Source organism: Cervus elaphus, chromosome 3 (genome assembly GCF_910594005.1).
Source record: "Cervus elaphus chromosome 3, mCerEla1.1, whole genome shotgun sequence".
Taxonomy (NCBI): domain Eukaryota; kingdom Metazoa; phylum Chordata; class Mammalia; order Artiodactyla; family Cervidae; genus Cervus; species Cervus elaphus.
In genome coordinates, this window is record NC_057817.1 from 18,153,581 (window position 1) to 18,172,976 (window position 19,396).

The following is a 19,396-nucleotide window of genomic DNA, read 5'->3' on the forward strand; positions in this document are numbered from 1 at the left end:
GTTGTGTCCGACTCTTTGTGACCCTGTGGATTGTAGCCCACCAGGCTCCTCCATCCATGGGATTCCCCAGGCAAGAATACTGGAGTGGGTTGCCGTTTCCTTCTCCAGGGGATCTTCCAGACCCAGGGATCGAACCCAGGTCTCCCACATTGCAGGCAGATGCTTTAACCTCTGAGCTACCAGGGAAGGCATCAAGAAAGGAACTGCAAATATATGTCAGACCAAGGATCTCCAATGGACACCTTTCCAGGTGTAACAGTCACAAATGTTATAACGGTGCTTCCAGGAGTTGTACCATGCATAGCCTATGCCTCAATTTCAGATCATTTACAGGAGCAACTATTGGAATAAATCAAGCTGATTATAAGGCAATAATGGGGAGTGTGAGGAACTGAAAACCACTGGAATTCCCTCCGTAAAGACTCAGTGTTACTCAACTCCATCCTACTAGTGCCATTCAAGAATGCAGTCCCAGTGCAACTGGGAAATCCACTTTTCTAAGCAATTTGAAATTTAGTTTCAATATAAAATATCCTATATTTAAATAATGCTAAATTTTAAAATATTGAAACTATGTTAGAGCTTAAAAAAAATCCATCTACAGGACTATTCTGGGAGGAAAGTCACCAATTTGCAATTTCTCTGATTTGAGCCCACCTGATTCAAGAACATCTCCCTTACGTTATATATGGTTTCTTAAATATTAAGTATTCTGATGCTGGAAGGAAAAAATTGTGAAGACTTTAATTCAAATGATCTCATAAACCATATACCTTCAACCTAAGCCTAAGTATACACTAGTGATTTGCTTTTCATTTCACTCCAAAAATGGAAAGAATCACTAGAGGATTCTTCTAGTGCTTACTACAAAACTGCCAACATCTGTTCCTATTTTCCTATTTCCTCTGCCTTATCTCCTATTACAACGGATAAACGATTCATGCTCCTCTCTAAGGCCGATGCACACTTTCAATTGTCATCAATCTTTTCATATTCCTTTTTACTACTAAAAGCCATTGCCTTTGCAATGCAATGATGTTTTTCTCTCTCTCTCTGTCTCTAGTGATCCTCACACAGCACAATTCTTTAGTATTTTTCACATTCAACAGTCTCCACTCCCACTCATCATTTTCTCACTTGAACTCTGTCCATGAGGATTTTATCCCCCAAATTCCCTGAAAATATCAAAAGCCAAGATTAGAAATGACCTCTACTTTCCAAAGCTTTATCAATTCTCAGGCTTTGTTTTACTCAGTCTATCAATACATGTAACATAGCTCACATTCCCTTTTAAACACATTTTCACTTGATTTCTGAAATAAATATTTAGCCATATCCTTGACTTGCCTGGAGCCTGTACATCCTATGGGTAAAAAAACAAACACAGCCCATAAATGAGATGTAGGTAGGTAAAGAACTCTCTAATGGATGGAGGGCCCCAATGGAAGCTTATTAGGCAAGAGATTAAAAAGAGTGGAACTTCAAAAAGATAAAAATTACCTGAGTGAAGAAGTCTGGCAGAATAGGTAATAAAAGCAAGAAATGGAATGCAGAGGGAAGAGTGATTCCAGGTCCAATATGAAATGCTACTTTAGCTGACCTAACCAGTCCCTCCTAAAACACTCTCTCTCCCCTACAACCCCAGCAAGGACGAAGGGAGAGCTCATATTCAATTCAGTTCATTCACTCAATCGTGTTCGACTCTTTGCGACACCATAGACTGCGGCATGCCAGGCCTTCCTGTCCATCACTAACTGCCAGACTTTACTCAAACTCATGGCCATTGAGTCAGTGATGCCATTCAACCATCTCATCCTCTGTCATCCCCTTCTCATCCCACGTTCAATCTTTCGCAGCATCACGGTCTTTTCAAATGAGTTAGTTCTTCATGTTGGGTGGCCAAAGTATTGGAGTTTCAAAATCAGCATCATTCTTTCCAATGAATGTTCAAAAATGATCCTTTAGGATGGACTGGTTGGATCTCCTTGCTGTCCAAAGGACTTGCAACAGTCTTCTCCAACACCGCAGTTCAAAAGCAACAATTCTTCAGCCCTCAACTTTCTTTACAATCCAACTCTTACATCCATACATGACCACTGGAAAAACCATAACTATGACTAGACGGAGCTTTGTTGGCAAAGTAATGTCTCTGCATTTTAATAAGCTGCCTGGGTTAGTCATAACTTTTTTTCCAAGGAGCAAGTGTCTTTTAATTTCATGGTTGCAGTCACCACCTGCAGCGATTTTGGAGCCCAAAAAATAAAGTCTCTCACTGTTTCCATTGTTCCCCATCTCATGGCAATGAAGTGATAGGACCAGATGTCATGATCTTAGTTTTCTGAATGTTGAGTTTTAAGCCAACTTTTTCACTCTCCTCTTTCACTTTCATCAAGAGGTTCTTTAGTTCTTCTTCACTTTCTGCCATAAGGGTGTTGTCAACTGCATGTCTGAGATTATTGATATTTCTCCCAGCAATCTTGATTCCAGCTTCTGCTTCATCCAGTCCAGCATTTCTCATGATGTACTCTGCATTTAAGTCAAATAAGCAGGGTGACAATATATAGCCTTGACGTACTTCTTTTCCATTTGGAACCAGTCTGTTGTTTCATGTCCTAACTGTTGTTTCAAGTCCTAACTGTGGCTTCTTGACCTGCAACAAGATTTCTCAGGAGGCAGGTCAGGTGGTCTGGAATTCCCATCTCTTTCAGAATTTTCTACAGTTTATTGTGACCACACAGTCAAAGGCTTTGGCATAGTCAATAAAGCAGAAGTAGATGTTTTTCTCGGAGAAGGCAATGGCACCCCACTCCAGTACTCTTGCCTGGAAAATCCCATGGACGGAGGAGCCTGGTAGGCTATAGTCCATGGGGTCGCGAAGAGTCAGCCATGACTGAGCAACTTCACTTTCACTTTTCACTTTTATGCATTGGAGAAGGAAATGGCAACCCACTCCAGTGTTCTTGCCTGGAGAATCCCAGGGATGGGGTCACACAGAGTCGGACACGACTGGTGACTTAGCAGCAGCAGCAGCAGCAGCACATGTTTTTCTGGAACTCTCTTGGCTTTTTCAATGATCCAACGGATGTTAGCGATTTGATCTCCGGTGTTCCTCTGTCTTTTCTAAATCCACCTTGAACGTCTGGAAATTCACAGTTCACGTGCTGTTGAAGACTTGTCTCTAGGATTTAGAGCATGACTTTGATAACATGTGAGATGAGTGCATCGTGCGGTAGTTTGAGCAATCTTTGGCATTGCCTTTTGTGGGGATTGGAATGAAAACTGACCTTTTCCAGTCCTGTGGCCACTGCTGAGTTCTCCAAATTTGCTGGCACATTGAGTGCAGCACTTTCACAGCATCATCTTTTAGGATTTGAAATAGCTCAACTGGAATTCCATCACCTCCACTAGCTTTGTTTGTAGTGATTCTTCCTAAGGCCCACTTGACATCGCATTCCAGGGTGTCTGGCTCTAGCTGAATGATCACACTGTAGTGGTTATCTGGATAATGAAGATCATTTTGTACAGTTCTTCTGTGTATTCTTGCCACCTCATCTTAATATCTTCTGCTTCTGTTAGGTCCGCACAATTTCTGTCCTTTATTGAGCCCATCTTTGCATGAAATGTTCCCTTGGCATCTTTAATTTTCTTGAGATCTCTAGTCTTTCCCATTCTATTGTTTTCCTCTATTTCTTTGCATTAATCACTGAGGAAGGCTTTCTTATCTCTCCTTGCTATTCTTTGGAACTCTGCATTCAAATCGACATGTCTTTCCTTTTCTCCTTTGCCTTTAGCTTCTCTTATTTTCACAGCTATTTGTAGGGCCTCCTCAGACAACCATTTTGCCTTTTTGCATTTCTTTTTCTTGGGGATGGTCTTGATCCCTGTCTCTGGTACAGTGTCATGAACCTCTGTCCATAGTTCTTCAGGCAGTCTGTCTATCAGATCTAATCCCTTGAATTTATTTGTCACTTCCACTATTTAATCTTTTTTTTTTTTATCATTACCACAGGTCTTTTATTTATTTATTTTTTCAGTGGGTTTTGTCATACATTGATATGAATCAGCCATAGATTTACACGTATTCCCCATCCCGATCCCCGCTCCCACCTCCCTCTCCACCCGATTCCTCTGGGTCTTCCCAGTGCACCAGGCCCGAGCACTTGTCTCATGTATCCCACCTGAGCTGGTGATCTGTTTCACCATAGATAGTATACATGCTGTTCTTTTGAAATATCCCACCCTCACATTCTCCCACAGAGTTCAAAAGTCTGTTCTGTATTTCTGTGTCTCTTTTTCTGTTTTGCATATAGGGTTTGATTTAGTTCAGACCTGAATAGTCTAGAGGTTTTCCCTACTTTCATCAACTTAAGTCTGAATTTGGCAATAAAGAGTTCATGATCTGAGCCACAGTCTGCTCCTGGTCTTGTTTTTGCTGACTGTATAGAGCTTCTCCATCTTTGGCTGCAAAGAATATAATCAATCTGATTTCAGTGTTGACCATCTGGTGATGTCCATGTGTAGAGTCTTCTCTTGTGTTGTTGGAAAAGGGTGTTTGCTATGACCAGTGCGTTCTCTTGGCAAAACTCTATTATCCTGCTTCATTCCGTACTCCAAGGCCAAATTTGCCCGTTACTCCAGGGGTCTCTTGACTTCCTACTTTTGCATTCCAGTTCCCTATGCTGAAAAGGACATCTTTTGGGAATGTTAGTTCTAGAAGGCCTTGTAAGTCTTCATAGAACTGTTCAACTTCAGCATCTTCAGCATTACTGGTTGGGGCATAGACTTGGATTACTGTGATATTGAATGGTTTGCCTTGGAAACGAACAGAGATCATTCTGTCATTTTTGAGATTGCATCCAAGTACTGCATTTCAGACTCTTTTGTTTAGTATGATGGCTACTCCATTTCTTCTAAGGGATTCTTGCCCACAATAGATATAATGGTCATCTGAGTTAAATTCACCCACTCCAGTCCATTTTAGTTTGCTGATTCCCAAAAAGTTGATGTTCACTCTTGCCATCTCCTGTTTGATCACTTCCGATTTGCCTTGATACAGGGACCTAACATTCCAGGTTCCTAACCAATATTGCTCTTTACAGCATTGGACTTTACTTCCATCACCAGTCACATCTGCAACTGGGTGTTGGCTTTGCTTTGATTCCATCTCTCCATTCTTTCTGGAGTTATTTCTCCACTGATCTCTAGTAGCATATTGGGCATCTACCAACCTGGGGAGTTCATAGTTCAGTGTTATGTCTTTTTGCCTTTTTATACCTTTCATGGGGTTCTCGATTTGGGATGTTTAAACACAGCTTTCCAGCATCACCCCTGCCCCTTCCTTTCTCGCCCTCAATCTAAGAAAGTCAATAAAAGAGTCAAGTCAAGAGAAGGTTCTCCTTCTCTTGATGTCAGCAGGAAGTTCAAAGCTCACAAACTTGGAGCCCTGCCAGGAACCCTCTCTGTGGCCCCACCCCTTAACCACAGTGAAAACCCAAGCCTTCTTTTATTCCTTTGGTCAGCCATCTCAGACTGGTTTGGGCGTCTGCCCTGTTATCCCAGGAAAGTCTCATTATATGAGTAATAAACCTTTCCACACTGTCTTTGTGCATGTGTGGTGTCCTCAGTCTCCATATCAAAACCAATTTTGGTTTTACAGGAACTCAGCCCATGCCCTCCACAGGCAACAACAAAACAGCAGTATTATGATAGAAAATAATAAAAAGCCTTGTAAGACATAATATCCAGAAAGAACATTGAAAGGAGAAAAAATGGAAAGAAATTTTGAAATGTTTGGCAGAAAGCAATATAAGGGTCAATCTCCTATCATTCTCAAGGGTATCTTAAGTTGTACCTCACTTATTAGTATTAATCCGTACCTCAGTCATGTCTGACTCTTTGTGACCCTATGAAATGCAGCACACCAGGCTTCGTTATCCCTCACAGTCTCCCAGAGTTTGCTCAAACTCATGTCCGTTGAACTGATGATCCCATCCAAACATCTCACCCTCTATCACCCCCTTCTCATGCCCTCAGTCTTTCCCAGCATCAGGGTCTTTTCCAATGAGTCAGCTCTTCACATCAAGTGGCCAAAGTATTGGAGCTTCAGCTTTAACATCAGTCCTCCCAGTAATATTCAGGATTTATTTCCTTTAATATTAAGTTATAAATAAACCCTTGGAAATATTTCCAGTCAGCCATTACAAAGGCAGAAGACACCCGTCAGAATTCACGGAATGTTTTCAGAGGCCTTCAAAGTTCATGATATATGTATTTTAAAATATGTAAATAAATGAACACTTTGCAAAGACATTTTATTGCCTCAAGAAGCGTTTTCCTCTCATCTCCAACATCTAATTATGTTTCAGGTGCTATTCAACATAAAACTCCGATTTCTGCAAATGTTCACAGACGTTTCATATATAATCACAATTTATTTGTGCTAGCTGACAATTGTTGCTGAAATCTTGCTCTCTCTATGGAGGGTAGAGAAACCATTGAAAAAGAGCAAATCTGATTAAAGGCTGCTTGCCTAAGGAAAGGAAGAAATCCATCGACAAATCCTTAGGGATCATTGATTTTTAGGTGAAAAACAAAAAAGAAAATAAGGCAAAAGAAAATTAAAGCCTAAAAACAGGTATTGAACATTGTTTGCAAGTAGAAAATACTTGTTTATATTCAGAAGATCCACCTCTTGGGGCTAAAATGTCACTGATTTTGGATGAATTCTTAGACCAAAAATCCAGTATTCTGCTTGCCATGATCTACATTCTGAATTGTATTAACTATTTTAAAGGTTTGACATGGTTTTCAAATTTAATTATTTAAATGTTAAAATAGAATTCTGAGTAAACAGGATAATATTCACCCTTTAACCTTTGCAAATGAGTTCAAATTTGTTAAAATATCAATTCTAGGGCAAAAGAGCTTTAATAATAGTCCATTGCTTAAAAGCACCTTTAAGGCTGTGGCAGGATATTGCACTGTGTCTTGCAGACAGAAAATAAGGAATGTAATTCCCCCAAATGTTCATTCTGCACACTGGAGAATTCTGAGAACTTGTGGGCTTGTTTGAGGTGGCATTTCACTCCTAAATCACTAAAAGTGTTTACAATGCTTTACTTTGGTCATGACTTGGGCACTCATGTACCTTATATTTAATTAGGGTAATTTATACTAATATTGTTTCTCTCTCACACATGATGTCTTTATGATAAGAAATCGCTCTGCTTTGCCAGATGTTCTCAGAGAATAGCTAAGAACAAGTGTTTTACCAATGATGGACAAGTGCCTAGCTTAGTGTTTTGAAAGCAAATGGTACTAACACATAACAAGTTGCTAACAAGTGAAAAATAAGATGCTGAATTGGTTAAATACTTCACTCCATTAACACCCTTGAATGACTGGTGCACTTTATGGTATTTTGATAAGTGCAGCTGTTGGAACAGCCTCTATAAAGCTTCCCTCTGGAATTTTTTTTTTTTTTTTTTTTTTTTTTGCTTGAAGAAGAATACATAAAGGTTTCTGAGGATTAGGCAAAAAGCTATTTCAGCTTCCTCTTTTCCCTGCCTACTAAATCACTCTCCATAATTGTGTCAGCAGAACCAAATTATAGTTGTGGGATTGAGAGAAGGGAATATAGGATTTGACAAAGGACTGAGACTAAGACGTTTCTGTTTCTGGATAACCTTTGATGGAAGCAAAAGTGTACTCACCGTCTCCATCAGCCAGACACAGCAAGGAAGGAAGAATGAAAAACAAGAAACTATTACAAGAAAGATCTGTTGTTTCAGAGTTTAATTCTCCTTGACCACACAGGAGTCTTTGTGGGGTTGTTTGTTTTTCACTTCAACCACAGAAGCAAGATTAATATACTTTTCTAGGATTCAGAAAGGCAAGAATAGCAGACTAAAGAGGATGACAGTACAGTCTGTGGGATGAGGTCATACCCAAGAAGTCAGTGTGTGGCCATTACTGGCTATAAAACTTGACTGGTGATAAGATTTGTTAGCAGTCTCACCAGAAACATTTTCTTCCTGCCACTTCCCAAATGAATAAAAAAAGTGGAAGGAGACTGAGGAAAATGGACTCCAGTCCTAGTACCAGACTGAAAAAGAAATTCATTTCCTGCTATTAGGCAAAGGATTTAGTCCAAGGGTAAACATATGACCAAACCAGTGTATCAAGGAGCTATTCTCTTCAACCCAGATCCAGGAATTCTGGATCCAAATCTCTCTCTTGTATGTTAGACATTAAAAAGAAAAAAAAAAAAAAAGACATTCATAGTTCTAGTATCTATTGGCAACCATTTCAAGATGGTGAGGGAACCGTAACTGAGGAAATTGACCATACCCAAGGCTGGACTGAGAGAAATAAAATGATTTTTCATGATACCTGAAACCTACTCTACCTCTTGTCTTTATAGTTATATGACTCAATAAATTTTCATTATTGGTTTAGTATGTTTAAGGGAGGTTTTCTGCTGTTGCCACAGAAGTATAGTGAGAACAAGGCAGCATAATGACTATAGTCAAATCTGTCAAAAATATTTTAATTTATTCAATATTTATTTAAAATATGAGCCACACTCTGTTAAGTCCAGAAGATGCAAGCCATGATAAATAAGACAAGCATGGTCATTACCCTCGCAGAATTTAGAACCCAGAGAAGTATTTGGAGAATAGGCAAGATAACATGGAATGTGTCATGAGGAAGGAAGCATAGAGTACTATGGGAATAGTCAGAAGCCACAACATAGTGCACATTTGTATTTCTGAAGACCCTTGCTTTATCCTCTTTTCCTAAGCTCCTGTGAGCTTCTCAGGTGGTTCAGTGGTAAAGAATCCACCTACCAGTTCAGGAGATGAAAGAGGCACAGTTTCCATCCCTGGGTCAGGAAGATCCCCTGGAGGTAGACATAGCAACCCACTTCAGTATTCTAGAGCGGGAAATCCTATGGACAGAGGAGCCTGGCAGGCTATGGTCCAAGGGGTTGCAAAAACGTCGCATACGACCTAAGTGACTAACCAACACCAACAAAGCTCCTGTCTTTCCTTTTGGAGAATTACTTTTCCATGGAGTATTTTATAGAATGGTAAATTCACATGCCTGACATTCTATAGAAATAATACGTTCAAGTTCTTTCTTTTCACAGCCCACTTAATTCAGGGCATGGATGTATTAGCTCAAGGCAGTAATTGGTTGCTTTTTTCCCAGAGTTCACTCCTTGAGTATTAAAAATATAGAATAAACTATTGGAATTCGTCATTGATCCCTACTGAAGTAGCCAAAGCAAATGGTTCCTATGATAAGATAGTTGCTGAGCTTCCTGCTTCTATAGTTTCCAACACTTTCCCCCTGCTTGTCAGTTCTAAGAGCCTTAATAGTCATCCTAGAAATGCTGTTGTGCTGCTAGTAGCTGAACTTGGTCACTGTTGTTTGTAACCAAGCAACCCTAATCTGTACTTCAGGTGTCAAGGAAGACTCCTGTTGGAAGTGTCAACTAGGTTGATGTCTTTTTGTCGTGTGTCTGTAAATGCAGTTTATTAAAGGAGTAGTTTGCCCAAGGTTAGTTTGGGAGGAAGATAGGTAGCAAAATATGAAATTGCAACTCTGAGAGCTTAAGCAAAAAGAAGGGATTCAAAGAGAAACAAGGCTACACACAGAGCAAAGTTGTGCAATATATACAGTAGGGAAAGACAGTAGGAAGAATAAAATTGTTATGGCGTGGTCTTGAGATAAGAAACTGAGAAAATGCAAAGGAATGTAGAGAGCACCAGAGTTCAATCAAAGAGCAGCAGCATATTCCAGAACAGGCAGAACTGAATACGCAAAATAAAAGGGACGGGTACACTCTGTCATGGGCTCTAGCCATCCATGGTAAGAAGAGTTTTCTAATCCATTTGTAAAGGATTTGCAATTAATTAAGAGCACTCTTGTTAGTCAACTGACACAAGTAGTATACGGACACGGACACATCTTAGCTATGGTTAATTTGTAATAAATGGACATTGATTAATATTTAAATAAATCTGCAAATAGTTATTTCATAGGTTCTTTGGCTGTCTTCTCAAGAAAGGTATTCTCATGTTTCAGAGATAACACTGTGGTATTGGGGCTTAATATATCTTAAATTTGGATCCAAAAGGCCAGCTGATCATGGTTTGGTTCAGTATCAGTTCAGTTCAGTCACTCAGTCATGTCTGACTTTTTGTGACCCATGGACTAATGCCAGGCTTCCCTATCCATCACTAACTCCCGAGCATGCTCAAACTCATGTCCATTGAGTCAGTGATGCCATCCAACCATCTCATCCTCTGCCATCCCCTTCAATCTTTCCTAGCATCAGGGTCTTTTCCAATGAGTCAATTCTTCACATCAGGTGGCCAAAGTATTGGAGCTTCAGCTTCAGCATCAGTCCTTCCAATGAATATTCAGGACTGATTTCCTTTAGGATTGACTGGGTTGATTCCTTGCAGTCCAAGGGACTCTCAAGAGTCTTCTCCAACACCACATCAAAAGCATCAATTATTTGGCGCTCAACTTTCTTATGGTCCAACTCTCACAAATAATTATGTTTGATTGATTCCTCCAGGTCATCTGTCACAGTGACATTTGCAATGCAACTAGCATAAATGATCTAACAATAGCTCCACTCCTTGTCTCTCCAGTATATTCTATAAAGCCAAGGCAAAGCTACCTGGCATTTATATTATAATAAATAGAACCATAATTGTTCATCTGAGGAATTAAAATTTCCCTGGCACTGAATTGTAGGAGCAATTTGTATTAAGAACTCTTATGTAAGAGCAACGGAGTATGTCTTCAAACATAATTTTGTTATTTAAAAACCTAGAAACAGAACCTTTTTCTTGGGAATATTTTCCTGTCATATTTAAGTGAGGGGCTTTTTGGTGGTGTTTTGAAATGTAAACTCCTTTTGTATGTTCTAGTTTCTCTCATTCCAATCCCCAACCATTTACTGAGAATGTAATTTGTGTAAAGGTATTATGCCAGGTGTTAAATGACAGTAGTTCTTTAATGTGAATCATCTACTTGGTGAAAGCTAACTGCTTTTCAAAATAATCTTGGAAGCCGTTAGAAATACAGGCTTCCAGGTTCCTGTGCAGTCACTGTGATTCAGAGGGTCTAAGATAGGTGGGGAATATCTGTATTTTTTTAAATTTCCAAAGTTATTTTATTGAAAAGTCAGTTTTAAGAATAGTGGTAGAAGGAAATCAACAGTGTGGATGATATGGCTCTCACTTTTAAACCACTCACAATCTAGCTGTGAAAATAAACCAAATACTTTCATAATTGGATTATGAGAAAATTGTGGGAAATGCTAGAAGAGAACTACAACTGAATCCCCAAGATTGCAATCATTCATATTATGTGTTTTATTAACTTTCTGAAACAATGTTCTATGACAAAGGTTCTTGATCTGGGGGTCCGTGAAATTCTAAGAGGTTCATGAATAGAAGGAACTTGATAGATTAAGGTGGAAGAAATAATTATATCTTTATTTTCATTAGCTTCTAAGTGACATTTATAATTTTTTGCATTGCTAATATATTAGTAAATCACTAGTTTTAACATTTTTTTAACATTTACACTAGTAAATATCTGAAACCATAATAGAGATCTTAAGCTATTGTTTAATCTTAACACTACTTCAAAGTTATAGTAACTATTATTATATAATGTGCCATTGAAACCCTCAAATATTACTGTTCCTAATAGTTTGGTGTTCTACCAACTACAGGCCAATACAGATGTTCTGTGTTGCAGTTATTCCAATTTGATGAAAAATGGTAAGAACTTCTAACCTCTGCTCTCTGATCAAACACCGGTGATAGGAAGGATGTTACCAATTATTTAATCCATCTTCTTCATTTTATAATTGAGAAATAAAATGTAGTGAATTCTGTAGTTCACTAATATTCTCCTCACAAAGAGTCGGACACGACTGAGCAACTGAACTGAACTGAATGAGAAGTAAAAGTTCAGTTTTTACAACTGACCTCAAATCAAAGGTAGAATATGGTTAAAGGAAAATGATCCTTCCTGTCACTGATTCTTCTGGAGAGGGCTAGTATCCACTTCAGTGAAGAGGAGTGCTAGAGTTTTCTGGGAAAATTCTACTTTACTCCTTAAATAAGAAAGCTTCCCTGGTCGCGCCTTATCTACCCTGGGTTCACTGAACCGTGCCAGCCACAGGACAGCTTCTCTGGCCGAAGGTTTTTTATGTTTACGAAGTATCAGCCAGGGCTGTGTTCTCATTTGGGGATTAGGGAAGGATCTGCTTCCCCCCTTTCATGGTTGCTGACAATCTTAAGATCCTTGTGGTTGTAAAACTAAGATCTTCAGTTCTTACTGACCTTTGCCAGGGGCCATCCTCCATTCTCAGAAGCTCTTTGCCATGTGGATTTCCCCAACGTGGACTGGGTAGTGGAGGCATCTTAAGATCTGGTCACCACACGCGAATTTTTAAAAACTCATTAGGGTTGGAAAGAAGTAAATAAATTTGAGTTATATTAGATTATTTTGAATAAGAAATTGCATTGTTTATATCAATTACAATTGAGCCACTCATGAACCTTCATTATATTCATTGAATATAAAAACAAATATCTGAACCTTCTCTTTTGGAGGGATAATTTACTCTATTTGATGAAGGGCTGGGGTTATAGAATAATTATCTTCACTACCATGCAATGATTATAAATTAAGTGTTTGCTCTAAGTAGAGAAATAGACTGGGGACGGAAATGCCCCCCTAAGGACAGTGAGTTTGAAGACGTTCTTTAATTACCAAGAAAGGATGCCCAAGAACGATATCCTTTTCCAGTAACACTAACAGCAGGTATTAGTCACAATCTTGGCACAGGAGCAGATGCTAGAGTCCTGGAACTTCACTTGCAAGTGGTTAAAACCAAGCACATCATTTTGATGTGTCAGAGTTATTTGACATTTCAGAAAGAGATTACCAATTAGTTTAAGTAATCTAGCCAAAACCTTAGGAAATTTTTCCAAATTATTTCCATCTTGCAGCCTTGCCATGTGTCTCCAAATTCTACTTCTCTTATATACATCCCAAGTGTGTTATTATTCAGAGAGATAAAAAGCCTGTTCAAATCATTCACTGAAATCCCACAAGCTCTAGCAGTATCCCAGGCAGTTATTAGGACTAAATTAGGAATCTTTCATTTATCTTCCATGCTGAAAGTTCAGATTTTTGTGTGTTGATCTAACAATAAACTGCAAAGTGTTCCTCAACGTTATACAGATCAAGTATTATTTTTAACTGATTTCTCATATCACTGTTAGCATATAGGAATAAAATGGTTATTTCATTGGTATTGGCACTGATAGATGATACCAATTTGAATTTTAAATGCCTTCTTGATCACCAAGGTGTTATATCAGACATGCAAACTGAATCTGCCCACAGTGAGTACCCCTACAGGTAAGTTCACACTGCAAACAGAATGTTGCCCACAGATGTGCTGGATTCTGCAGAGCAGCTGCAGAATAGCCTTGTGCTCACTTCTCTTAATCGAGTTTTATTTTCTCCAGCTTGCTGCTCCTTCAGGCAAGACACATGGGCAAGGAAAGCAAGCAATGCTTTTAGTCTACAAGTATAAATTAGACTTCAGAGAAATAAGAGATAACAAAGAGGCAAATGACAAAATTACCATAACAATGTTTTGCAGTAGTAATTATAATACTAATAGGGACAAATAATATTATAACTATATAATACATGCATGTGCATGCTCAGTTGTGTCCAACTCTTTGCAACCCCATGGAGTGTAGCCCACCAGGCTCCTCTGTCCATGGGATTTTTCAGATAAGAATACTGGAGTGGGTTGCAATTTCCTCCTCCAGGGAATCTTCCTGGTCCAGGGATCGAACCCACATCTCCTGTGTCTCCTTCATTGGCAGGTAGATTGTTTACCGCTTGAGATTATAATAATGCTAGCTAATAATAGCTAATATTTGGGTGGTACATATGGATAAGTCAAGGTGTTGATGTATTTAACCACCCTCAGCCTATTCCTTGTCCCCATTTTAGAAAAGAAACTGAACTTGGGACCTATTCATATGTTTTAATCCAAGATATCTCACTTTTAAGTGCCAGAAGCAAGACTCACATTCAGTTGTATCTTCCTTGAAGTTTTTGAAATCCTTAAAGATATACAGTATGGCCACTTTCACTCCAAAGATGTGAAAAATAAAACACACAACAATCTGAATAAACTGAAGGTTAAAATAAAAGAAAATTTTACAGCACACAGAGTTTCTTCTTTATTTTTTGCAGCAAGGAACACTTCCCAGTAAATCAATGGCACCCCACTCCAGTACTCTTACCTGGAAAATCCCGTGGACAGAGGAGCCTGGTAGGCTGCAGTCCATGGGGTCTCGAAGAGTCAGACATGACTGAGTGACTTCACTTTCCCTTTTCACTTCCATGCATTGGAGAAGGAAATGGCAACCCACTCCAGTGTTCTTGCCTGGAGAATCCCAGGGACGGGGGAGCCTGGTGGGCTGCCGTCTATGGGGTCGCACAGAGTCGGACACGACTGAAGTGACTCAGGAGCAGCAGCACTGAAGTTTAAGGCTGCAGTGCTCAGCTTATGACTTTTTTCCCTTTTCTTCTTAACTTGAATTCTGGACACATAATTATGCCATTATAAATACAGCCTGTGGGAAATGAAGAGGTTGAGCCATTTGTGTACCACACCAACTGACATAGCAGATGACAGCCAACTGCATGGCATTCAGTCAGTAACACGAACAGAAACGACACTGAGGCTTCCATACGTGGAGAATGGCATGCTTATTCTCACCATGCCCTTCTTACTTGAAGGCACTCAGCTTATTCTAGATATTTTCTGTATTGTGTTCTGCCCAGAGTGTTGCAGAGGGTGTGAGGAACAGGATAAACAGTTTAGAGAAGCAGTATGGTGTTTGGCAAGTGGAGACAACTTGCCTGTGAAATGATTGCCTCTCTTTCGACTTGCTTTTTCTCATTTTCTTCCATTCCCTACATATGGAGAACATGTCTAACTAACCAATAATAGTTTCCAATTGAGAGTGAAGTCCATCCCTGGGACATTATCTCCAGCTCCCTCCTCAAAGTCTTTCTTCTTTCCCTTTCTCTTCTTCACTCCCAGATAGTCTAGTTAATGGTTCACAGCACAGCTGAGAAATGTATTTCTTAGTACCCATCATTGTTTCCATACAATCAGTGAAGACAGAACACAACTTTGCGGGGAAAGGAATTATGCCACATATGAAGTCACCGTGTCTCAGCTCCAAACCTCCCTTCTCTTACTCTTCTTGATGGGACTCTGCAAACCACTTTTCTTGTTCACAGACTGCTGCCTGTTAAGCTTTGACAGTAAGAGGAGCTCGACGTCTCCTAGGCTGGAGGAGGAGAAGGATCTTTTTCTTCTTCTCTTTCCTGTTCCTGTTGGTTTCTGGTGGGTTTCCTGACTGCCACAGTAACTTTAAGTGTCATATCAGCAAGGCTGCCTCATCCTGGACATGGCCGTTTCTTCCCTTATAATGATAGAGGAAGACTGGGAATCCAGACACACAAAAAAATGAAACATGCTATTTCCATGCGTTCCCTGTATAGTTCTTCCAGGATTCATCTCTGCATTAGTTTGCTGGGATCATCAAGACAGCAACACGTTTTCACCCCGAGAGAGGCAGTTCCTTTCCACAGCAGCAGGTGAATCCAGTTTTCATCTCCCCAGCGATTGCAGAACCCACTCTATCTCACTGGCACCCCTTCCTCAGAAGTCTGGCTTGCAGCCCTGTGGGACCTCTCCTGTGGGATCAGAGATGGCCACACCTCTCTTCAGAGAATGTGGCATGCTGGATCCTGGCTTGTCAAGGGCCAAGAGAAAGATGGCTGAATGACAAAGTATCAGACTCTGTCTAAAGAACTTCAAACTTTTGTGAGGTGTGCTAACGGAATAAATGGGAGATAGAGAAGATGACTTTAAAGCTGAAGAATTAGTTTTTCAAATGCTCTTAGAGCAACAAGTTTTACTCTGTTTTTAGAGCTTGTTAATATCACTGCCCTGACTCATTTTAACTGCTCTGCTTGCCCTAAGAGCTTTCCTATCTTTGAAGGCCAATATTGTAAGCGTGTAGAGGGTAGGAGCCTTCTGTTTTGTATGCTCAGTACATTGATAATGCTCAATATCTCTGAAATGACAGCAACAAAGGAGTTGCTTGGCTTCTGCTATAGTTCCCAATTTGTGAACAGCAGGTTGCTGGCAAGGTTCCACCTACAAATGTATGGAGATATGGTTGTCCCAAAGGAATGGAGTGGTAACTTAATAACAACCTTAATCCAAAGTGTCAGTAGAGGAGAAAATGTAAGTAGCAACAAGAAATAGCAAATTGTGGGCTTCTCAAGGGCAAAGGGAAAAAAGAACCAAAGAAAATTTTTAAAATCTGAAGAGACTCAGGAAAGTTATATTAAGATTGCTCCAGTAAAGCTTTCTTAAAACAGCAATCTCTGGGGCCTGCCTATTGGCCTCATTAATATCATCTGTTCAGAATAGATGCTGTGAAACCCTGTGAAGCTTCCAAAGAGTGAAGAGAAACTGAACGGGTGAATAATACACTAAAAGCACAGTAGTGCTAGGCTTGTAAGGCTGTTTATTCTGCAGCAATTTCATCCAGAGCAAGCTGATCGCTTTTCTAATGCCTTAAACCACAGGTATCCACAACCCCAAGGTAAGAAGTATTAAGCATTAACCAACTTTCACACTTGAAACATTGCAGAGGTGGAGCGGAAAGACTTCTCAGGATGCTTTTTCTCCCAATTTTTCTCTTTTTTCTTTTTCTGCCTTCATATCTCAGAAACTGATGGGAATAACATTCAAGTTCAATATCTTCTCTTGTGGATTTCATCATCCTTCCTGTACAAAGATGAACACTTTTAATATGATTCGTGGCCTAAGTTTCAGTCAAACTCATGTGTTTTGAAATTGTTTATACTCAAATTGTTTATACTTTCTTAAAAATGGAAACATATAAGGTGGAAATTGAAGATAAAGACAAAACGGGCTGTGGTCCTCTTACTCCTTACAAATAATAAATCTTAAGGAGTATTGGTATTAGTTCTGTAGATTTTTCCAGAGGAAAATGTGCTGAACTCAAGAATCATAGAGTCAAAATCTTGGTATGAGAAGGGAACCAAAAGGTCATCTAGATCAAGAAGCAGCAAACGTTTCCTGTGAAAGGCTAGATGCTGAATAGTTTAGGCTTCGTGGGCCGTAGAGTCTCTAAAATAATGTTCAGGTCTGCCACTGCAGCATCAAAGCTGTGCCTACAGCACACAAACACACATTACTATATTCTGACCAATTCTTACCCACAAATACTGGAGGCCGTGGGCTGGATTTTGCCCATGGGTCAAAGGTTGTGATCCTTGATCTAGACTATTGAGCCATGAGATGGAAAAATAAAATAGAAACTCCTGTAAGTAGGAAAAAAGAAAAAAAAGAAGTCTTAAATATCCTACCTCTATTGATTATTCATCCTTTTACTTTTTTAAGATATAATATTCCAACAGTTAAGGACATTTAATCTTAAGTGTACAGCTTGACATATTTACTTAAAATATACATACATATATATGAGTGCGTATACATATATATGTGTGTGTATATATATATATATATATATATGTAGGATGACACAGATCATGATATAGAACATTTCAACATCCTCAGAAGTTTCTCTTACCTCCCCTCTGAATTAATTACTCACAGAAGTGACCCCATTCTTACTTAATCAGTGTAAATTAATGCTGCCTATTCTTGAATGCCATATAAAGGGAATCAGTTTATAATTTGTTGAATGATGTTTCTGTTGCTCAGTACTGTGAGGATTTATTATTTTACAAAATTCTTGTTCTAAAATGTGAAATTTCAAACATGTTTATTACAGCATTATTTATATCAGTAAACATTCAAGGATAGAGCAAAGGTTATATAAGTGTGGTAGATCTTTTTGTGCCCATTGTATTTATTTATAACTTAAATTATATTGGAACTGACTTGAGCCTCCATCTAACATATTGGCAGAAAGGTTCTTATCACAGTCTTGGAACACCTCCTCTTCCCATCATCTCATATGCCTTCCCCATCATCCAGGAGACATGAGGGCTTATGCAGTACGAAAGAGGGCTAGGCCAGCCATCCTCTCCCTGGCTGGGGAGAGATCCACTGTCTATCAGTCTGCGGGTGCCATCACTGCAGTTGGTCCTCCCAACCTAACCGGTGTGTGTGCAGAAGGTTTTATCCCAGCCCTGCTGACCCATGCCACTGTGAAGTCTCTCCCCAGGTCTGTCCAGGTCTTTCTGGCTAAGCTCCTTCCCCCTGATCATTTCAAGAAAGCTGATGTACCAGCAACTCCAGTCTCTCCAGTTTGGCCACAAGTGACCCTCATTTAAGGTCCCAAGGTTTATAATGTTAAGTTTTTAAGGCATTCAGTATTTGATTCCTCAGAATACTAACCTAGAGGAGAGTTAGGACTCTGAGAGGCAGTTGAGTATAGTGGAGAAGAACATGAACTCTGGATCCAAACAGCTGAGATTCAATTTGCAGCCCTTTTATTTACTACCTGTGTGAACCTTGGTAAAATACTTAACTAATCTGTGCCTGTGTTTTCCTGTGCCAAATAGTAATGATAACATTATTTACCTTACAGTCTGATGTGCATGCATGTGCTTGGCCATTTAGTCATTCTGACTCTTTGCAACCCCATGGACTGTAGCCCGCCAGGCTCCTCTGTCCCCAGGATTCACTAGGGTTGATGTAGGATTAAATTAATTAATGCACATAAAGTACTTGGAATGATAGAATAATGTCTAACACACCGTAAGCTACATTAGAGCAATAAAAATTAACTCTGAAATGCAAAGTCTTCCTGCTTACCTCTTTTGTGAAATGATCTAGATATTATTATTCTAGGTCCCATAGTAATAAAACTTAATTGCCCAGGTAGGTTTAATCAAAGGTTCCAAACTGGGCTGACACAGAAATAAAAAGACTAAATGCAAAACTGAGTATGTTATATGATCTTTAACTTAAAAGTTGTATACATATACATAGAAAATATACCAGAAGGAAATATGTCTAGATGTTAGTAGTCATCTTGAAACTGTGAGATTACAGATAACTTTAATTCTCTTCTTTATATATTTTTATAATTTCCAATACAAAAAAAAAATGTTGATGTTATTGATAGAACTGTCTTCATATGTAGCTTATTTAAAAATAATATATAAAACATTATATTATGAATGCTAAAACTTCATATAGTAGAGCCTTAATCATGAGGCAACTTGCATATCCAAACCCTGGTTT

The 19,396-nt window shown here is 39.2% G+C and overlaps 1 long non-coding RNA gene across 1 annotated transcript; it reads right to left on the reverse strand.

Annotated features, from left to right (window-relative positions):
• Positions 1-16,668: 16,668 nt before the first annotated feature.
• Positions 16,669-18,791, reverse strand: LOC122677911. The gene is made up of 3 exons (XR_006335953.1): positions 18,731-18,791; positions 17,398-17,502; positions 16,669-16,942 (listed from the first exon to the last, which is right to left on the reverse strand). It is a non-coding gene; the product is annotated as an uncharacterized LOC122677911 (long non-coding RNA).
• Between the last annotated feature and the right edge of the window lie 605 nt (positions 18,792-19,396).